The following is a 15,582-nucleotide window of genomic DNA, read 5'->3' on the forward strand; positions in this document are numbered from 1 at the left end:
CTTCCCCCAGCCAAGATTTTACAGCTTGAGAAAGAGCAGTTTGCCACAAGGTCTCCTTCCCTTCCTGCTGGCGGCGGTATATTCTGCCTCCGTATTAAGTACACCATTGAAATAAGGTATTTTGACTTTATGTTTATATTTAACACGATGATCTGAACTTATACCGAGCTCCAAAACCCCTATGTTGTCATAGAGTTAAATGATAAAAGTCTAGCTGCTATCAGCCACCACTAGGGGGAGCTTATAATAAAACAGTATGCAGTAAGCTCCCCCTAGTGGTGGCTGCAGTTAGCCAGGCATTTATATTTCTACTTTATGACTTTACGGTGGATTTAGCGCTGTGTATCCAAAAAAAACAGAGCTCTGACTGCTTTGGAGATATATTAAAGAATTACTCAGTACAACATTTTTTTTACCTATTTAGAGACCCTCATGGTTCCACATCAGGTCCTCATATGGGAGCATGATTCAATTTGACAAAGCCTCAAATTCATGGAGCTACTGACACGGGTGGGTGTTTGCCCCAAGAAGGAGAATATTTATGTTTCTCATTCATTAGGGGAAGGAAAGCAATAATTCCTATGGGTGACATAAAGTCGCGCTACTTGAGGAACAATCCTGCAGCAATTTTGGTGGGACTGTACTGATTTAGGACCTACAAGGAACCAAAGCTTATGGATGGCATAAATGTTCTCAAGGAATGTGTCTTATTATACAGGCCAGGCTCGGGGGTAACCTTACAGCTGTTGGCCTGAGGGTCAAGAAGAAGCATTCAGTCCATGGTTATGTAGCACCGGTTCCCTATTTACAACAATGGCCTATTAGAGAAGAAGCTCGTTCTGCCGGATTTTTCTGCACCTTAGGACATATCTAAGACAATTTCTGCACTTTGGAGTGGGTAGAGTTATTTACGCAACCAAATAATAGGTCTCCCTGTAAAGAACAACCCTTGTTTGCTCGCAGCAATATTGGTGTCCAGTTTAGGGTCGGGTTAGCAAAATCCCAGACTGGACTTCTTTGCCGAATGGCAAGGGATATGGATCAATATGAATAAAAGTGTCAACAGAAGTATTACTGAAAGCTCCAGGGCACCCCACCTACCATGTGACATTTATAATATTGGTGGCCTCCCCCAGCCTCAGGACCCAGGTGTGACTGCTACCCCTGCACCCTCTATAGCTACGCCACTGTGTGTCAGACTAGTACAGGACTGCAGTCACTACTTTAGATTTTTCATATTTCCAACTACATGTTATGACTAGGACCAGGGCCGGCCTTAGGATAGATGGCGCCCCGTGAAAAATTCTCTTTCGGCGCCCCACCCATCATAAAAAAATGCCCCATAAAAATATTAATGCTCCCCCACAGTATAATGCCCTTTTTAGTGCCCCACACAGTATAATGCCCTTTATAGTGTCCCCCACACAGTATAATGTTCCATTTAGTGCCCTCCCACACAGTATGATGTCCCCTAAGTGCCACACACAGTATATTGCCCCCTGTAGTGCCCCTACACAGTATAATGTCCCTTTAGTGGCCCCCACACAGCATAAGGTCCCCCATCCCTGGGTACCACACACAGCCCACCCATTGTATAGTGCCCTCCTGTAGATTGTCCCATACAGCCACCTTGTAGATTCCGCTATAAAGCCCACCACCTCCCCCTTGAAGACAGTGCCCCCAAACAAATGAATTCTACTCACCTAGGCCAAGTTCCCGCGACGAACAGAGATGCTCCACAACACGGATTAAATCCTTGCGTAGGCCAGCGTGATCCAATGACGTAATCAAGCCGGCTTGCGCAGGGATCCTGTCCCTGCGCCTGATAGGCTGCAGGCAGAACGTGGCCTTCAGCCGGGTGGGGCCTCTAGCAGCCGCTATGGCTGCTACGGTGGTAGTTATGCCACTGAGCAGAGAAAGAGCGCCCGGAAAAGGCAGCTACAGAGTCGCCATGCCAGGCGCTTCACAAACACAAGCAGGGGAAGGGAGCCAGCACAACGCCCCTTCCAACTGCTGAAGTGATGCACAATGTGTGATGGCACAGGTCGCACACCCCAAAGGCCGGCCCTGACAAGGACTGATATAGTCCTACACAATTCCCATGCTATGAACACGCATGTGCCTCCTCTAAATGTCGGAAGATATACAGTTTACCATATACTAATGAATATGAAAAGCTCCCCATGATTTTTGTTAAACTTTCGACCAGCGGAAGGAGCACAGACTTGTTTCATATGCCAATATCGCCCTCTGCTGGAAATTCTGTGTCGTGTAGCAATCGGCAAAAAAGTGCATAAATCACAAGATACATTGTAAAAGCAAAGTCAAATGTCAAGAGCTATGCTGGACATAGATATATTATAATTGATCTTGATTTAAAGGGTATTTTCACCTTTAACTATATTTTACAGTTAATATTTATAATCTACAATTTAAAAGTTGAGTAACTGTAAATCCATTACATTATCCTGTACTGATCCTGAGTTACATCCTGTATTATACTCCAGAGCTGCACTCACTATTCTGCTGGTGGAGTCACTGTGTACATACATTACATTACTTATCCTGTACTGATCCTGAGTTACATCCTGTATTATACTCCAGAGCTGCACTCAGTATTCTGCTTGTGGAGTCACTGTGTACATACATTACATTACTTATCCTGTACTGATCCTGAGTTACATCTTGTATTATACTCCAGAGCTGCAGTCACTATTCTGCTGGTGGATTCACTGTGTACATACATTACATTACTTATCCTGTACTGATCCTGTGTTACATCCTGTATTATACTCCAGAGCTGCACTCACTATTCTGCTGGTGGAGTCACTGTGTACATACATTACTTATCCTGTACTGATCCTGAGTTACATCCTGTATTATACTCCAGAGCTGCACTCACTATTCTGCTGGTGGAGTCATTGTGTACATACATAACATTACTTATCCTGTACTGATCCTGAGTTACATCCTGTATTATACTCCAGAGCTGTACTCACTATTCTGATGGTGGACTCACTGTGTTCATACATTACATTACTTATCCTGTACTGATCCTAAGTTACATCCTATATTATACTCCAGAGCTGTACTCACTATTCTGATGGTGGAGTCACTGTGTACATATATTACATTACTTATCCTGTACTGATTCTGAGTTACATCCTGTACTATACTCCAGAGCTGCACTCGCTATTCTGCTGGTGGAGTCACTGTATACATACAATTACATTACTTATCCTGTACTGATTCTGAGTTACATCCTGTATTATACTCCAGAGCTGCACTCGCTATTCTGCTGGCGGAGTCACTGTATACATACATTACATTACTTATCCTGTACTGATTCTGAGTTACATCTTGTATTATACTCCAGAGCTGCACTTACTCTACTGTAGGCTTCAGAGCTGAAATCTCTACATTTCCTTCTTCTCTTCAGTGCTTGATGTGGTGATTTGCATTCTGAGAAGTGTAGTCTTTATACTAGGCACTGTACAGTGATCTAATTTAGGGAAAACTAACTGACCCTGCATTACAGTAACCTATAGGTTTGTTAGGGGTGTATCCCACCAATAGGAAGCAGAAGAATTGTGAATGCAGCTCTGAGCTATAATACTGGCTGTTACTCAGCTTCAGAGTAGAGACCATACTGTAACAGTAACAAGTTTTCATTTTTGACTTAGTGTTTATTTAAGATGCGTCCAAACCCAAAATCTTATATAGTAGTTGTGGAAATGAACAGCACTTAGGAGACAGATGTGTTTGTGAACCACTGTAAATCACGCTGACTGTATTATTGCGAGACGATCATGTAAAAATAAGAAGGTCATAAACATTCCCATATCATACGTCATAAACCAGGTCTCAGAGAAAAATGGCCTTGTTGCCCGTATCAACCAGAGATCAAATCCGGTCTGTTATGAATGTCTCTCCTTACAGCTTTTCATACACTGTATACGGACTTGTCATTTCACCCCTGCTGCATGTCATCTGTTATTGCGCCCCTGCTGCATGTCATCTGTTATTGCACCCCTGCTGTATGTCATCTGTTATTGTACCCCCTGCTGTATGTCATCAGTTATTGCACACCCCCTGCTGCATGTCCTGTATTTGCGCCCCTGCTGCATGTCATCTGTTATTGCGCCCCTGCTGTATGTCATCAGTTATTGCACCCCCTGCTGCATTTCCTTTGTTATTGCACCCCCCTGCTGCGTGTCCTGTATTTGCGCCCCTGCTGTATGTCATCTGTTATTGCACCCCCTGCTGCATGTCCTGTTATTGCGCCCCTGCTGCATGTCATCTGTTATTGTACCCCCTGCTGAATGTCATCTGTTATTGCACCCCCTGCTGCATGTCCTGTTATTGCGCCCCTGCTGCATGTCATCTGTTATTGTACCCCCTGCTGAATGTCATCTGTTATTGCACCCCCTGCGGCATGTCCTGTTATTGCGCCTCTGCTGCATGTCCTCTGTTATTGTACCCCCTGCTGCATGTCCTGTTATTGCGTCCTATGTTGCATGTCATATGTTATTGCACACCCTGCTATCAACCCGATGTATATCAGGTTATTATGTCCCCTGTTACATATAATTTGTTGTTGCGCAGACACTGTTGCATGTCATCTGTTATTGCGCCCCCTGTTGCATATATTTTCTGAAATTGTGCTCCCTGTTGCATGCTATCTATTATCGCATCCCCTGTTGCATGTCATCTGTTATTGCGCCCCCTGTTGCATGTCATCTGTTATTGCGCCCCCTGTTACATGCCATCTGTTATTTTGCACTCTGCTGCATCTCATACGCTACACTGCCCACTGCTGCATGTCATCTGTTATTGCACATTATGCTGCAAGTCATTTGTTATTGTGCCCCCTGCTGCATGTCATGTTATTGCGCTCTCTGCAGCATTTCATATGTTATTGCGTGTTATGCTGCATGTTATATGATATTGTGCCTCCCCTCCCCCCCTCGCTGAATCTTATCTGCTACTCTGCCCACTGCTGCATATACCGTCCTCCTCCTCAATGTCTTCTATTGGAGCAGAACATGCAGGATGACGATGGAGCACATGGTATTAGGAGAAACATCACAGTACACAGACACTTGGCAGCAGCTGGCACAGTAAGACAAGCAGAGCTGTGCTACCTGGTGCCAATCTATCCCACTCTCTTAGCTGGACACTATTTCAGGTACTGGTTGGTACTATTAAATGGGCATTATTAACGATAACAGGCAATATTATAGGGCCACTATGACTAGTTCTATTATATGGGAACTATGTCTGGTACCTACATGGCACTTATTTGGGCAGTGTATGGCACTATTATCTGTACATGCATTTCAGCTATAAATATATTTCAGGATCCCAAAAAAACAGGATAAGTTTTGCCCGGTGGTTGTGCTGGGCTTGGGGGTCATCTATGATTGTCATCTGTTTTTTATCTCAGGACATAGGGACATGCTATGGGTAACAAGGACAACGTTTCTCTGAGTTTTCCTATGGAAATGTATTTAACGCAATGGGAGTATCCAAAAAAAAAATACACGAGGGCAAATTATACTGGGCACTAATTCTGTGCATAAAAAGGCTGCTCCAACTGCGGGTATATACGCTATGTGTAATAAGTAATGCTGAGGGCAGATGACGGTGTATACTGACATATTGCATAATAGTGCTGCTTACGAAAACGTGACGATTGTGTAAATTGTATGATATGTATAACGCACTTTGTATAGTCAAACATTGTTATCATAACTGAAAATGACATGAAGGTTTAATTTGTCTTGTATATTAATGCAATAGAAATAAAAATTGTGTAATATTATACACAGCCTGACTGTTTATTATACCTGTCTGCCAAGAAATAAGATCCTGTGCTCCCCATGACAACACTTCCTGTTCTGCGCTCTGGCAATTCAGTCATATCTGGACATTGGCTTGGATTTAGTGAAGCAATTAAAGCGTTTTTTAGCACAATTGTATTACAAAGGCGACATAAAATCAGCGCCATTTATAAAAGTTTTTGGATCCACACAATGCTCCTATTATAATATGTCAGAGCACAAGGCAGGAAGAGTTGTCATGAGGACACAGGAGCGGGCTAACTCCAGACAGCACGTTTGTAACTTTAACCCCTTCCCTCTTTAGCCACTTTTGACCTTCCTGACTTCGGAATGCTTTAACCTATCCAAGCGATTCTGAGATTTTTTTCTCGTGACACATTGGACTTTATGTTACTGGCAAAATTTGCTCGATACATTCAGTATTTAAATGTGAAAAACACCAAAATTTAGCGAAAAATCGCAAAAATTTGCATTTTTCTAAATTTAAATGTATCTACTTGTAAGACAGGCAGTTATACCACACAAAGTAGTCGCTAATTAACATCCCCTATATGTCTACTTTAGATAGGGCATCGTTTTTTGAACATGCTTTTATTTTTCTAGAACGTTACAAGGCTTAGAACTTTAGCAGCAATTTCTCACATTTTCATGAAAATTTCAAAAGGCCATTTTTACAGGGGGCAGTTCAGTTGTGAAGTGGCTTTTAGGGCCTTATATATTAGAAACCTCCAAAAAGTCACCCCATTTTAAAAACTTCACCCCTCAAAGTATTCAAAACAGCATTTAGAAAGTTTCTTAACCCTTTAGACGTTTCACAGGAATTAAAGAAAAGTAGAGGTGAAACTTACAAATTAAATTTTTTGTTGTTGCGGAAATTCATTTTTAATCCATTTTTTTGTAACACAAAGTTTTAACAGAGAAACGCAACTCAATATTTATTGCCCAGATTCTTCAGTTTTAGGAAATACCCCATATGTGGTCATAGACGGATGTTTGGGCACACGGCAGGGCTCAGAAGGGAAGGAGCGCCATTTGGCTTTTGGAGCACAGATTTTGATGGATTGGTTTTTCTGCACCATGTCGCTTTTGCAAAGCCCCTAACGTACCAGTACAGTGGAAATTCCCCAAAAGTGACTCCATTAGGATACTACACCCCTTGAGGAATTAATCTAGGGGTGTAGTGAGCATTTTGACCACATAGCTGTTTCATAGATTTTATTTGAATTGGGCAGTGAAAATAAAAATTAAGTTTCTTTCTCCAATAAGACGTAGCTTTAGCGCAAAATTTTTCATTTTCAAAAAAAATAAAGCAGAAAAAGAACCCCAACATTTGTTAAGCAATTTCTGCCGAGTACGGCAATATCCCAAATGTGGTTATAAACTCATTTTTGGGCACACGGCAGGGACTCAGAATGGAAGGAGTGCCATTTGGTTTTCGGAGTACAGTTTTTGCAGGATTGGTTTATAGTCGCTAAGTTGCATTTGCAAAACCCCTGTGGGACCAAAACAGTCGAAACCCCCCAAAAGTGACCACCATTTTGGAAACTACACCCCTCAAGGTATTCACCTAGGGGTGTAGTGAGCATGTTAACCTCGCAGGTGTTTTGCATAAATTAGTGTGCACTCGATATTGCAGAGTGAAAATTGGATTTTTCAATAGATATGCCAATATGTGGTGCCCAGCTTGTGCCACCATAACAAGACAGCTCTTTAATTATTATGCTGTGTTTCCCGGTTTTGGAATCACCCTAGATGGGGCCCTAATCTTTTGCCTGGACATTTGACTCACTCTCAGGAGTGAGAGAATACCATGCAAAATTGAGGACTAATTTGGCGATTTAGACAGAATTGGTTCACAATTGCAGAGGCTCAGAGGGGAAAGAATAAAAGAAACCCCCCAGAAGTGACCCCATTTTAGAAACTACACCCCTTAAGGCATTTATTAAGGGGTGTAGTGAGCATTTTCACCCCACAGGTCTTTTCCATAGATAAATGCGCTGCGTATGGTGCCAAATAAAAATTTTAATTTTTCCCCAGAATTGCCAATTCAGTGGCAAGTTTGTCGTGCCCAGCTTATGCCACTGGAGACACACACCCCAAAAATTGTTAAAACGGTTCTCCTGGGTACGGCGGTGCCATATATTGTGGAAGTAAACTGCTGTTTGGGCAAGCTGTAGGGCTCAGATGTCTGGGAGCGCCATTTGGCTTTTGAAGCGTAGATTTTGCTCGGTAGTAGTTTTGTTTGGGGTTTTACTGGTGTTTCCATTTATAATGTGTGGGTACACGTAAGCCGGGCAGAGTACATCAGGGGCATAGTCAGGGGGTATAATAATGGGGTAAACAATAAAATAATCCATTGATGTGTGTTACGCTGTGAAGCAATCATTTCTGCACAGGCCGGTGTCGCACTGATAAACGGTGTCTTTACTTATCCCACTTTTGGTCCACACTCCGCACCTTTGCAGTTTGGGAAATTTTGCTAGGAAATATTATCCTGGTATAATAGGGGCGCCCTCGCTTCCAGCAGATATGTTTGGGCTCTCCCCTTCCTGGTTCCCTAATTTTAGGGCCCCGATAAATCGCCTCTTGAAACAGACGAAATGTTCCCCTCTGATCTGCACAACAACTGCATATCTTTTATTTCCTGACTTATTGGAGCCTTAACTAATTTTATTTTTTCATAGACGTAGTGGTATGAGGGCTGTTTTTTTTGCAGGACGAGCTGTAGTTATTATTGGTAACATTTTGGGGTACATGCAACTTTTTGATCACTTTTTATCCTATTTTTTGAGAGGCAAGGTGACCAAAAAACTGCAATTCTGCCATAGTTTTTTTTATACAGCGTTCACCATGCGTTATAAATTACATGTTAACTTTATTCTGCGGGTCAGTCCGATTCCGATTATATCACTTTTTTATGTTTTACAACTTTTTGCACAATAAAATTACTTTTGTAAAAAGAATGTATATTTTCTGTCGCCATGTTGTGAGAACCATAACTTTAAAAAAAATTCGGCGCTGTATGAGGGCTTGGTTTTTGCGAGACGAGCCATAGTTTTATAGGCTCCATTTTTTGATACATGCGACTTTTTGATCACTTTTTATTTCAATTTTTGTAGGGCAACGTGACCAAAAAACAGAAATTGTGGCATTATTTTTTACGTTTTTTTTACGCCATTCACCGCGTGGAATAAATAACATAATATTTTTATAGTTTAGGCCGTTATGGTTGCGGCGATACCAAATATGTATGATTTATTTTTTTTTTTCAATAATAAAGGACTTGATAAGGGAAAAAGTGCGATTGTGTTTTATTTTATTACTTAAAACTTTTATTACATTTTTTACAACTTTTTTTTTTCACTTTTTTTTACACTTTACTTTTGTCCCACTAGGGGACTTGAAGGTCCAACTGTCAGATTTTTCTCTAATACATTGCACTACCTACGTAGTGCAATGTATTAGATCTGTCATTCATTCACTGACAGCAAGCCGATTAGGCTTCGCCTCAGAGCGGGGCCTAATCCGCTTCCGTAATGGCAAACAGGAGGCCATTGTTAGGTCTCCTGGTGTCATAATAGCAGTCGGCAGTCGTGTGATTGCAGGGAACAGCTGGCGATCTGCTAGCAACCACAAAGATGCAGCGATCGCATCCGATCGCTGCATCTGAGGGCTTAATGGCAGGGATCGGATCTAGCTCCGGTTCCTGCCGGTACAAGTGGATGTCAGCTGTAACATACAGCTGACATCCGGGGATGATGGCACCGACTCAGTTTCTGAGCCGGTGCCATGCATTTGTCGTAAGTATACAACATTTTGCGGGAAGCACTGGCTTTCCATGTCGTATACTTACGACAAATGTCGGGAAGGTGTTAAGCACTAATAAAATTGATAAGAAGTAAGAAATATTTTATATGTTATGGATAACTCATAGCGATTTTTGCACCCGTTTTGATAAATCCCGTCCTTAAAGGGGTTCTCCGCTTTGAACAATCCCTACTTGTTAGAGGGGTCCCTTGACAATAAGCTGATCACAAAGTGTCCCCCTGCAGGAACCCCCACCGATCAGCTGCAATCTATGGAGAAACCAGGCAGTAAGTGTTACATTTCCCTGCAGTGCCCCCACAGGCGAAAGTAAGCATTACACAGTGCGCATTTATATCAATGTGTTATCTGCGTAATGCAGGACAGGTTCTCCAGAGTGAGAGACGCTCTTTATACCCACTCTCCACTCTGGCAAAGAGAGATGAGAATCCTGAACAGAAGATCCTAATAGGGTGTATGGAAATTGTAAGCAGTGTGTGTCTGTAGAGGGAACTTGCTAGTCAATGAAGTCCTGTGATCACAGCAGCCTCAGCACTGATTCAGCAGTATGTAGGAGTAAACATACAAGGGAAGGGAGAGAGGTCAGTAGTGGAAAGTGTAATTTGAGCTAGCAGGCTTGTAGAAACAGTAATCGTGGCAGGCATATAGTTTATTACGCTTATTTTGGCTCCCCGGTGAGGCTGGAGGACAGGCTAGCCGCTTTCCAGTATTGTAAAAATAAATAGGCAGCAACTTAAAACAAGCCGACACTGGAGTTACCAATCAGTAACATAAAATTTCCATAAAGAATTTCATTACCTCATCATGATCCATTCTCTTCCCCTAAAAGAATATCCTGGAACTACATAAAAATCGGCCCCCTAGGGGAGGCAACAGAGAAGTACAGTACAGCTCAGCACCGGACCCTCATACCCCCCCTTTTTCACGGGATTGTCCTGCAAAACGGATATAACGTGGGCGTGGCTTATGCAAATAACTGTCAAAATGGGCATTTATGGGAGGTTTTGTGGTCATTGCTGGATGGATAGGGGTGGGGCTTAAATGTGCCATGAATGTGGATTGAAATATTGGGGGGTATGATCACGTATGTTAGGAAATTTATACAGTACTATTAATAATCTGTTTGTCTAATCCAACAATAATGTGCACATGTGACACATGTCAGATAACCTGAAATATATTCTTGTTTTTCTGAGTTTATACACCTTAAATGGCAATAAGAGGGATCCACCAAACAATAAGCTGATTTCAGGGTGTCCCATTAGTGGGTCCCCTGGGGTTCAGAGCTGTACTATGTACTTGGCAGCAACTGTTCAATTTTCCTGCAGCGCCACCTCATGGAAAATAAAGCATTACAAAGTTTCCAGTGAAATTTATGGCCTGTCAATGTAATGCACAAACATGCCTGGTCCTCCAGAAATTGAGACATTTCGTGATAGCTGTTCTTCCCTCCTGCTAATAGGTGATGGTCCTGTACGGGGTGTCTACCACATAGAGTATTTTTAAATGGGTTTTCTAAAACAGACAACCCTTTTAAATGTGTCGTCTATGTGCAGGGTGTACAATCAAGCGGCTGCACGTGTGAAAAAGTCCTATATCTTACTGTCCATGCAATTATATCCTGGACTGTCAGCTGGATTGATTTCTTTGTAGGTTGAGAAGCTAGCTACTTCCTCTCTCACTGTTGTCACCAATGAACTCACAACATTCCTTGTTATAAGAACAAAAAAAGGAACTTTATAGGCAATAAATGAGGGGGGAGGCTCCGGTCTGTCTCACATATTCCTGATAGACAAATAAACATTTGGTCACTCATACCAGATCATATTCAACACTCTACAAGCATAGATAATCAAGTATGTCCCTACACAGTGGAGAGGATGAGAGCGGAAGGGTTCTCTCACTGTGAATAACTGCCAGGGAGACCAGAAAGAGAGGGCCGACTGGGTGACAGAAAAACAGCCCCATGAGAGCAAATATGTCTGACTAAGGTAGCAGTCAGACAGCTACTTCCTCTCCTGGAAAGTGAAGCACAAACAGCTGAGCTTACAAAAGAGAGAGAGAGAGAGACTGCACATAAGGATTCAGGAGCAAAGTCTGCAAAAAATTACATTACCGATCCAATGTTACTGAATTATTAATTGCATTAAACATTGAACAGTACACTACAGGTCATTTGTGTGTTTTATATACCATTGCATTGCAATCTAAACATCACATTAATCTATAAGTGCTTCTCAATGCAAACCCTGGTACTAAATAGTTAATGAGATCACTTATAAACATCACAAAATTTTTGATGGGGTGAGACCTCATTAGTGTACCGCACTGCCAGCATTGAGATCAGACAAACAGGACGCGGTTGTTAGGGATCTGCCAGGTACTTCATCTAGCTATACTCCTGGGATTAATCAATCCACACCTGAGGCCAGACCTGTTCGACTGACACCATCTCCCACCAACCAGGGTGGCAGGCTCAGGAGTGGGAGAGCCTATCGCGGCCTGGTCTGTCGGAGTTAGCTCCGCCCCCTGCCCTTTATTACCTGCCCTGTGCTCTCCCTCAGTGCTTGTAATTCTTTTGGATTCCTGGCCCCACTGCTGCTTGCTCCAGCCTGCTTCTGCCGTGCTTCTGCCTTGCTGCAGTTTCTTGACCTGCTTTGCTCTGCCCCTGGCTTGCTTCTGTCTCCGTGCCCGCTCGGGTGTACTCACTTCGTCCTGGTCCTGACTGTTCGTTCGCCGCCCCGTTTCCTCGTGGCGTTCCGTGGCTACTGCCCCTTCCCTTGCGTGTTCCCTGTTTGTCTTCCTGTGCACTTAGCCAGCGTAGGGACCGCCGCCCAGTTGTACCTCGTCGCCTAGGGCGGGTCGTTGCAAGTAGGCAGGGACAGGGCGGTGGGTAGATTAGGGCTCACTTTCCCTTCACCTCCTTCCTGCCATTACATAATTACAAGCCCTTACCTAGTCTACCATTTCTCCTACGCTGACGCTATCATGGACCCCCTTGAGACCCTGACCCAGCAGATGCAGGGCCTCTCCCTACAGGTCCAGGCCCTGGCCCAAAGGGTCAATCAGGGTGACGCTGCTTTAGTAGTACCCCTCACCTCACCTCTAGAACCCGACCTCAAGCTACCTGACCGGTTTTCAGGGGACCGCAAGACGTTTCTCTCCTTCCGGGAGAGTTGCAGACTGTATTTCCGCCTAAAGCCCCACTCCTCAGGTTCCGAGAACCAGCGGGTGGGTATCATCATATCCCGACTCCAAGAAGGGCCCCAAGAGTGGGCCTTCTCCTTGGCTCCTGACGCCCCTGAACTTTCCTCTGTTGATCGTTTTTTCTCTGCCCTCGGACTCATTTACGACGAGACTGACAGGACTGCTTTAGCCGAGAGTCAGCTGGTGACCTTACGTCAGGGTAGGAGACCGGTTGAGGAATACTGTTCTGATTTTAGGAAGTGGTGCGTAGCTTCTCAGTGGAACGATCCGGCCCTAAGGTGCCAGTTTAGGTTAGGATTATCTGACGCCCTGAAGGATCTGCTGGTTAGCTACCCCTCGCCTGACTCCCTTGACCAGCTTATGGCCCTAGCAGTACGACTTGACCGACGTCTCAGGGAACGTCAGCTAGAACGCTTCAGTGTGCTCCCCTCTGACTTTTCTGCGATCCCCCCCGAGGTCCCGTCTCCTCGCCCCTCCACGGAGGACTCGGAGGTACCTATGCAACTCGGGGCCTCCATGTCCCCTCGACAACGTAGGGAGTTTCGCAGAATGAATGGGCTCTGCTTCTACTGTGGGGACGACAAGCATCTACTGAACACCTGTCCCAGGCGCAAGAATAAGAAGCCGGAAAACTTCCGCGCCTAAGTGATCATCGGGGAGGTCACTTGGGCGCACAGGTATTTCCCGTTAATGTGAAACGCAATAAAATTTTGCTTCCCTTTCAGGTCTCGTTTGCTGGCCGGGCTGCCACGGGCAGTGCTTTCGTGGATTCTGGCTCATCTGCTAATATCATGTCTGTGGAATTTGCTATGTCTCTAAAGATGCCTTGTATTGATTTACCTTATCCTATCCCTGTAGTAGGAATCGACTCAACCCCCCTTGCTAATGGTTATTTTACTCAGCATACCCCTGTTTTTGAACTCCTGGTTGGCTCCATGCATTTGGAGCAGTGCTCTGTACTGGTGATGCAGGGATTATCGTCTGATCTGGTATTAGGCCTTCCCTGGTTGCAGTTGCATAATCCCACATTTGATTGGAATACTGGGGATCTCACCAAATGGGGTAATGAATGTCTTATGTCATGTCTTTCTGTTAACTCTATTTCTCCCCGGGAGGAGGTAAACACGCTTCCTGAGTTTGTTCAGGACTTCGCCGATGTGTTTTCTAAGGAGGCCTCCGAGGTGTTGCCCCCCCATAGAGATTACGATTGCGCTATCGATTTGGTGCCTGGTGCCAAGCTTCCTAAGGGTAGGATATTTAATCTTTCATGTCCTGAGCGTGAAGCGATGAGGGTGTATATCCAAGAATGCCTGGCCAAGGGTTTCATTCGCCCCTCGACTTCTCCTGTAGGTGCTGGCTTCTTCTTCGTGGGGAAGAAGGATGGTGGTCTTAGGCCGTGCATTGATTATCGTAACCTGAATAAGGTCACCGTAAGGAACCAGTACCCACTTCCTTTGATTCCGGATCTTTTTAATCAGGTTCAGGGAGCCCAATGGTTTTCTAAGTTCGATCTACGGGGGGCATATAACCTTATCCGCATCAAAGAGGGGGATGAGTGGAAAACTGCGTTCAACACACCCGAGGGTCATTTCGAATACCTGGTCATGCCCTTTGGGTTGTGTAATGCCCCTGCTGTCTTCCAGAATTTTATTAATGAAATCCTGAGAGAGTACCTGGGTAATTTTCTTGTTGTGTACCTTGATGACATACTGGTGTTTTCCAAGGACTGGTCCTCCCACGTGGAGCATGTCAGGAAGGTGCTCCAGGTCCTTCGGGAGAATAATCTGTTTGCTAAGACTGAAAAATGTGTCTTTGGGGTACAGGAGATACCATTTTTAGGGCAAATCCTCACTCCTCATGAATTCCGCATGGACCCTGCCAAGGTTCAAGCTGTGGCGGAATGGGTCCAACCTGCCTCCCTTAAGGCGTTACAGTGTTTTTTAGGGTTCGCCAACTATTACAGGAGATTTATTGCCAACTTCTCGGTCGTCGCTAAGCCTCTTACGGACCTTACCCGCAAGGGTGCCGATGTCCTCCATTGGCCCCCTGAGGCCGTCCAGGCCTTTGAGACTCTCAAGAAGTGCTTTATCTCGGCCCCCGTGCTGATTCAGCCCAACCAAGAGGAGCCATTTATTATGGAGGTTGATGCTTCCGAGGTGGGAGTGGGGGCCGTCTTGTCCCAGGGTACCAGCTCCCTCACCCATCTCCGCCCCTGTGCTTACTTCTCTAGGAAGTTTTCGCCCACGGAGAGTAACTATGATATTGGCAACCGCGAACTTCTAGCCATTAAATGGGCTTTTGAGGAGTGGCGGCACTTCCTGGAGGGGGCCAGACACCAGGTAACGGTCCTTACGGATCACAAGAATCTGGTTTTCCTAGAATCGGCCCGGAGGCTTAATCCTAGACAAGCTCGGTGGGCACTATTCTTTACCAGATTTAATTTCTTGGTTACCTATAGGGCTGGGTCCAAGAATATTAAGGCTGACGCTCTGTCACGTAGTTTCATGGCCAATCCTCCTTCCGAGAAGGATCCTGCTTGTATTTTACCCCCTGGTATAATCGTCTCTGCCACGGATTCTGATTTAGCTTCTGATATCGCGGCTGATCAGGGTGCAGCTCCCGGGAACGTCCCTGGGGACAAACTGTTTGTTCCCCTGCAATATCGGCTGAGGGTACTCAGGGAAAACCATGACTCCGCTCTGTCTGG

General features: G+C 44.5%; 1 protein-coding gene across 5 annotated transcripts in view; it reads right to left on the reverse strand.

Annotated features, from left to right (window-relative positions):
- Positions 1-15,582, reverse strand: part of LOC142662238 (uncharacterized) — a 172,485-nt gene that overhangs the window by 103,492 nt on the left and 53,411 nt on the right. The window lies entirely within an intron of this gene.

Source organism: Rhinoderma darwinii, chromosome 10, assembly GCF_050947455.1.
Source record: "Rhinoderma darwinii isolate aRhiDar2 chromosome 10, aRhiDar2.hap1, whole genome shotgun sequence".
NCBI classification, from domain to species: domain Eukaryota; kingdom Metazoa; phylum Chordata; class Amphibia; order Anura; family Rhinodermatidae; genus Rhinoderma; species Rhinoderma darwinii.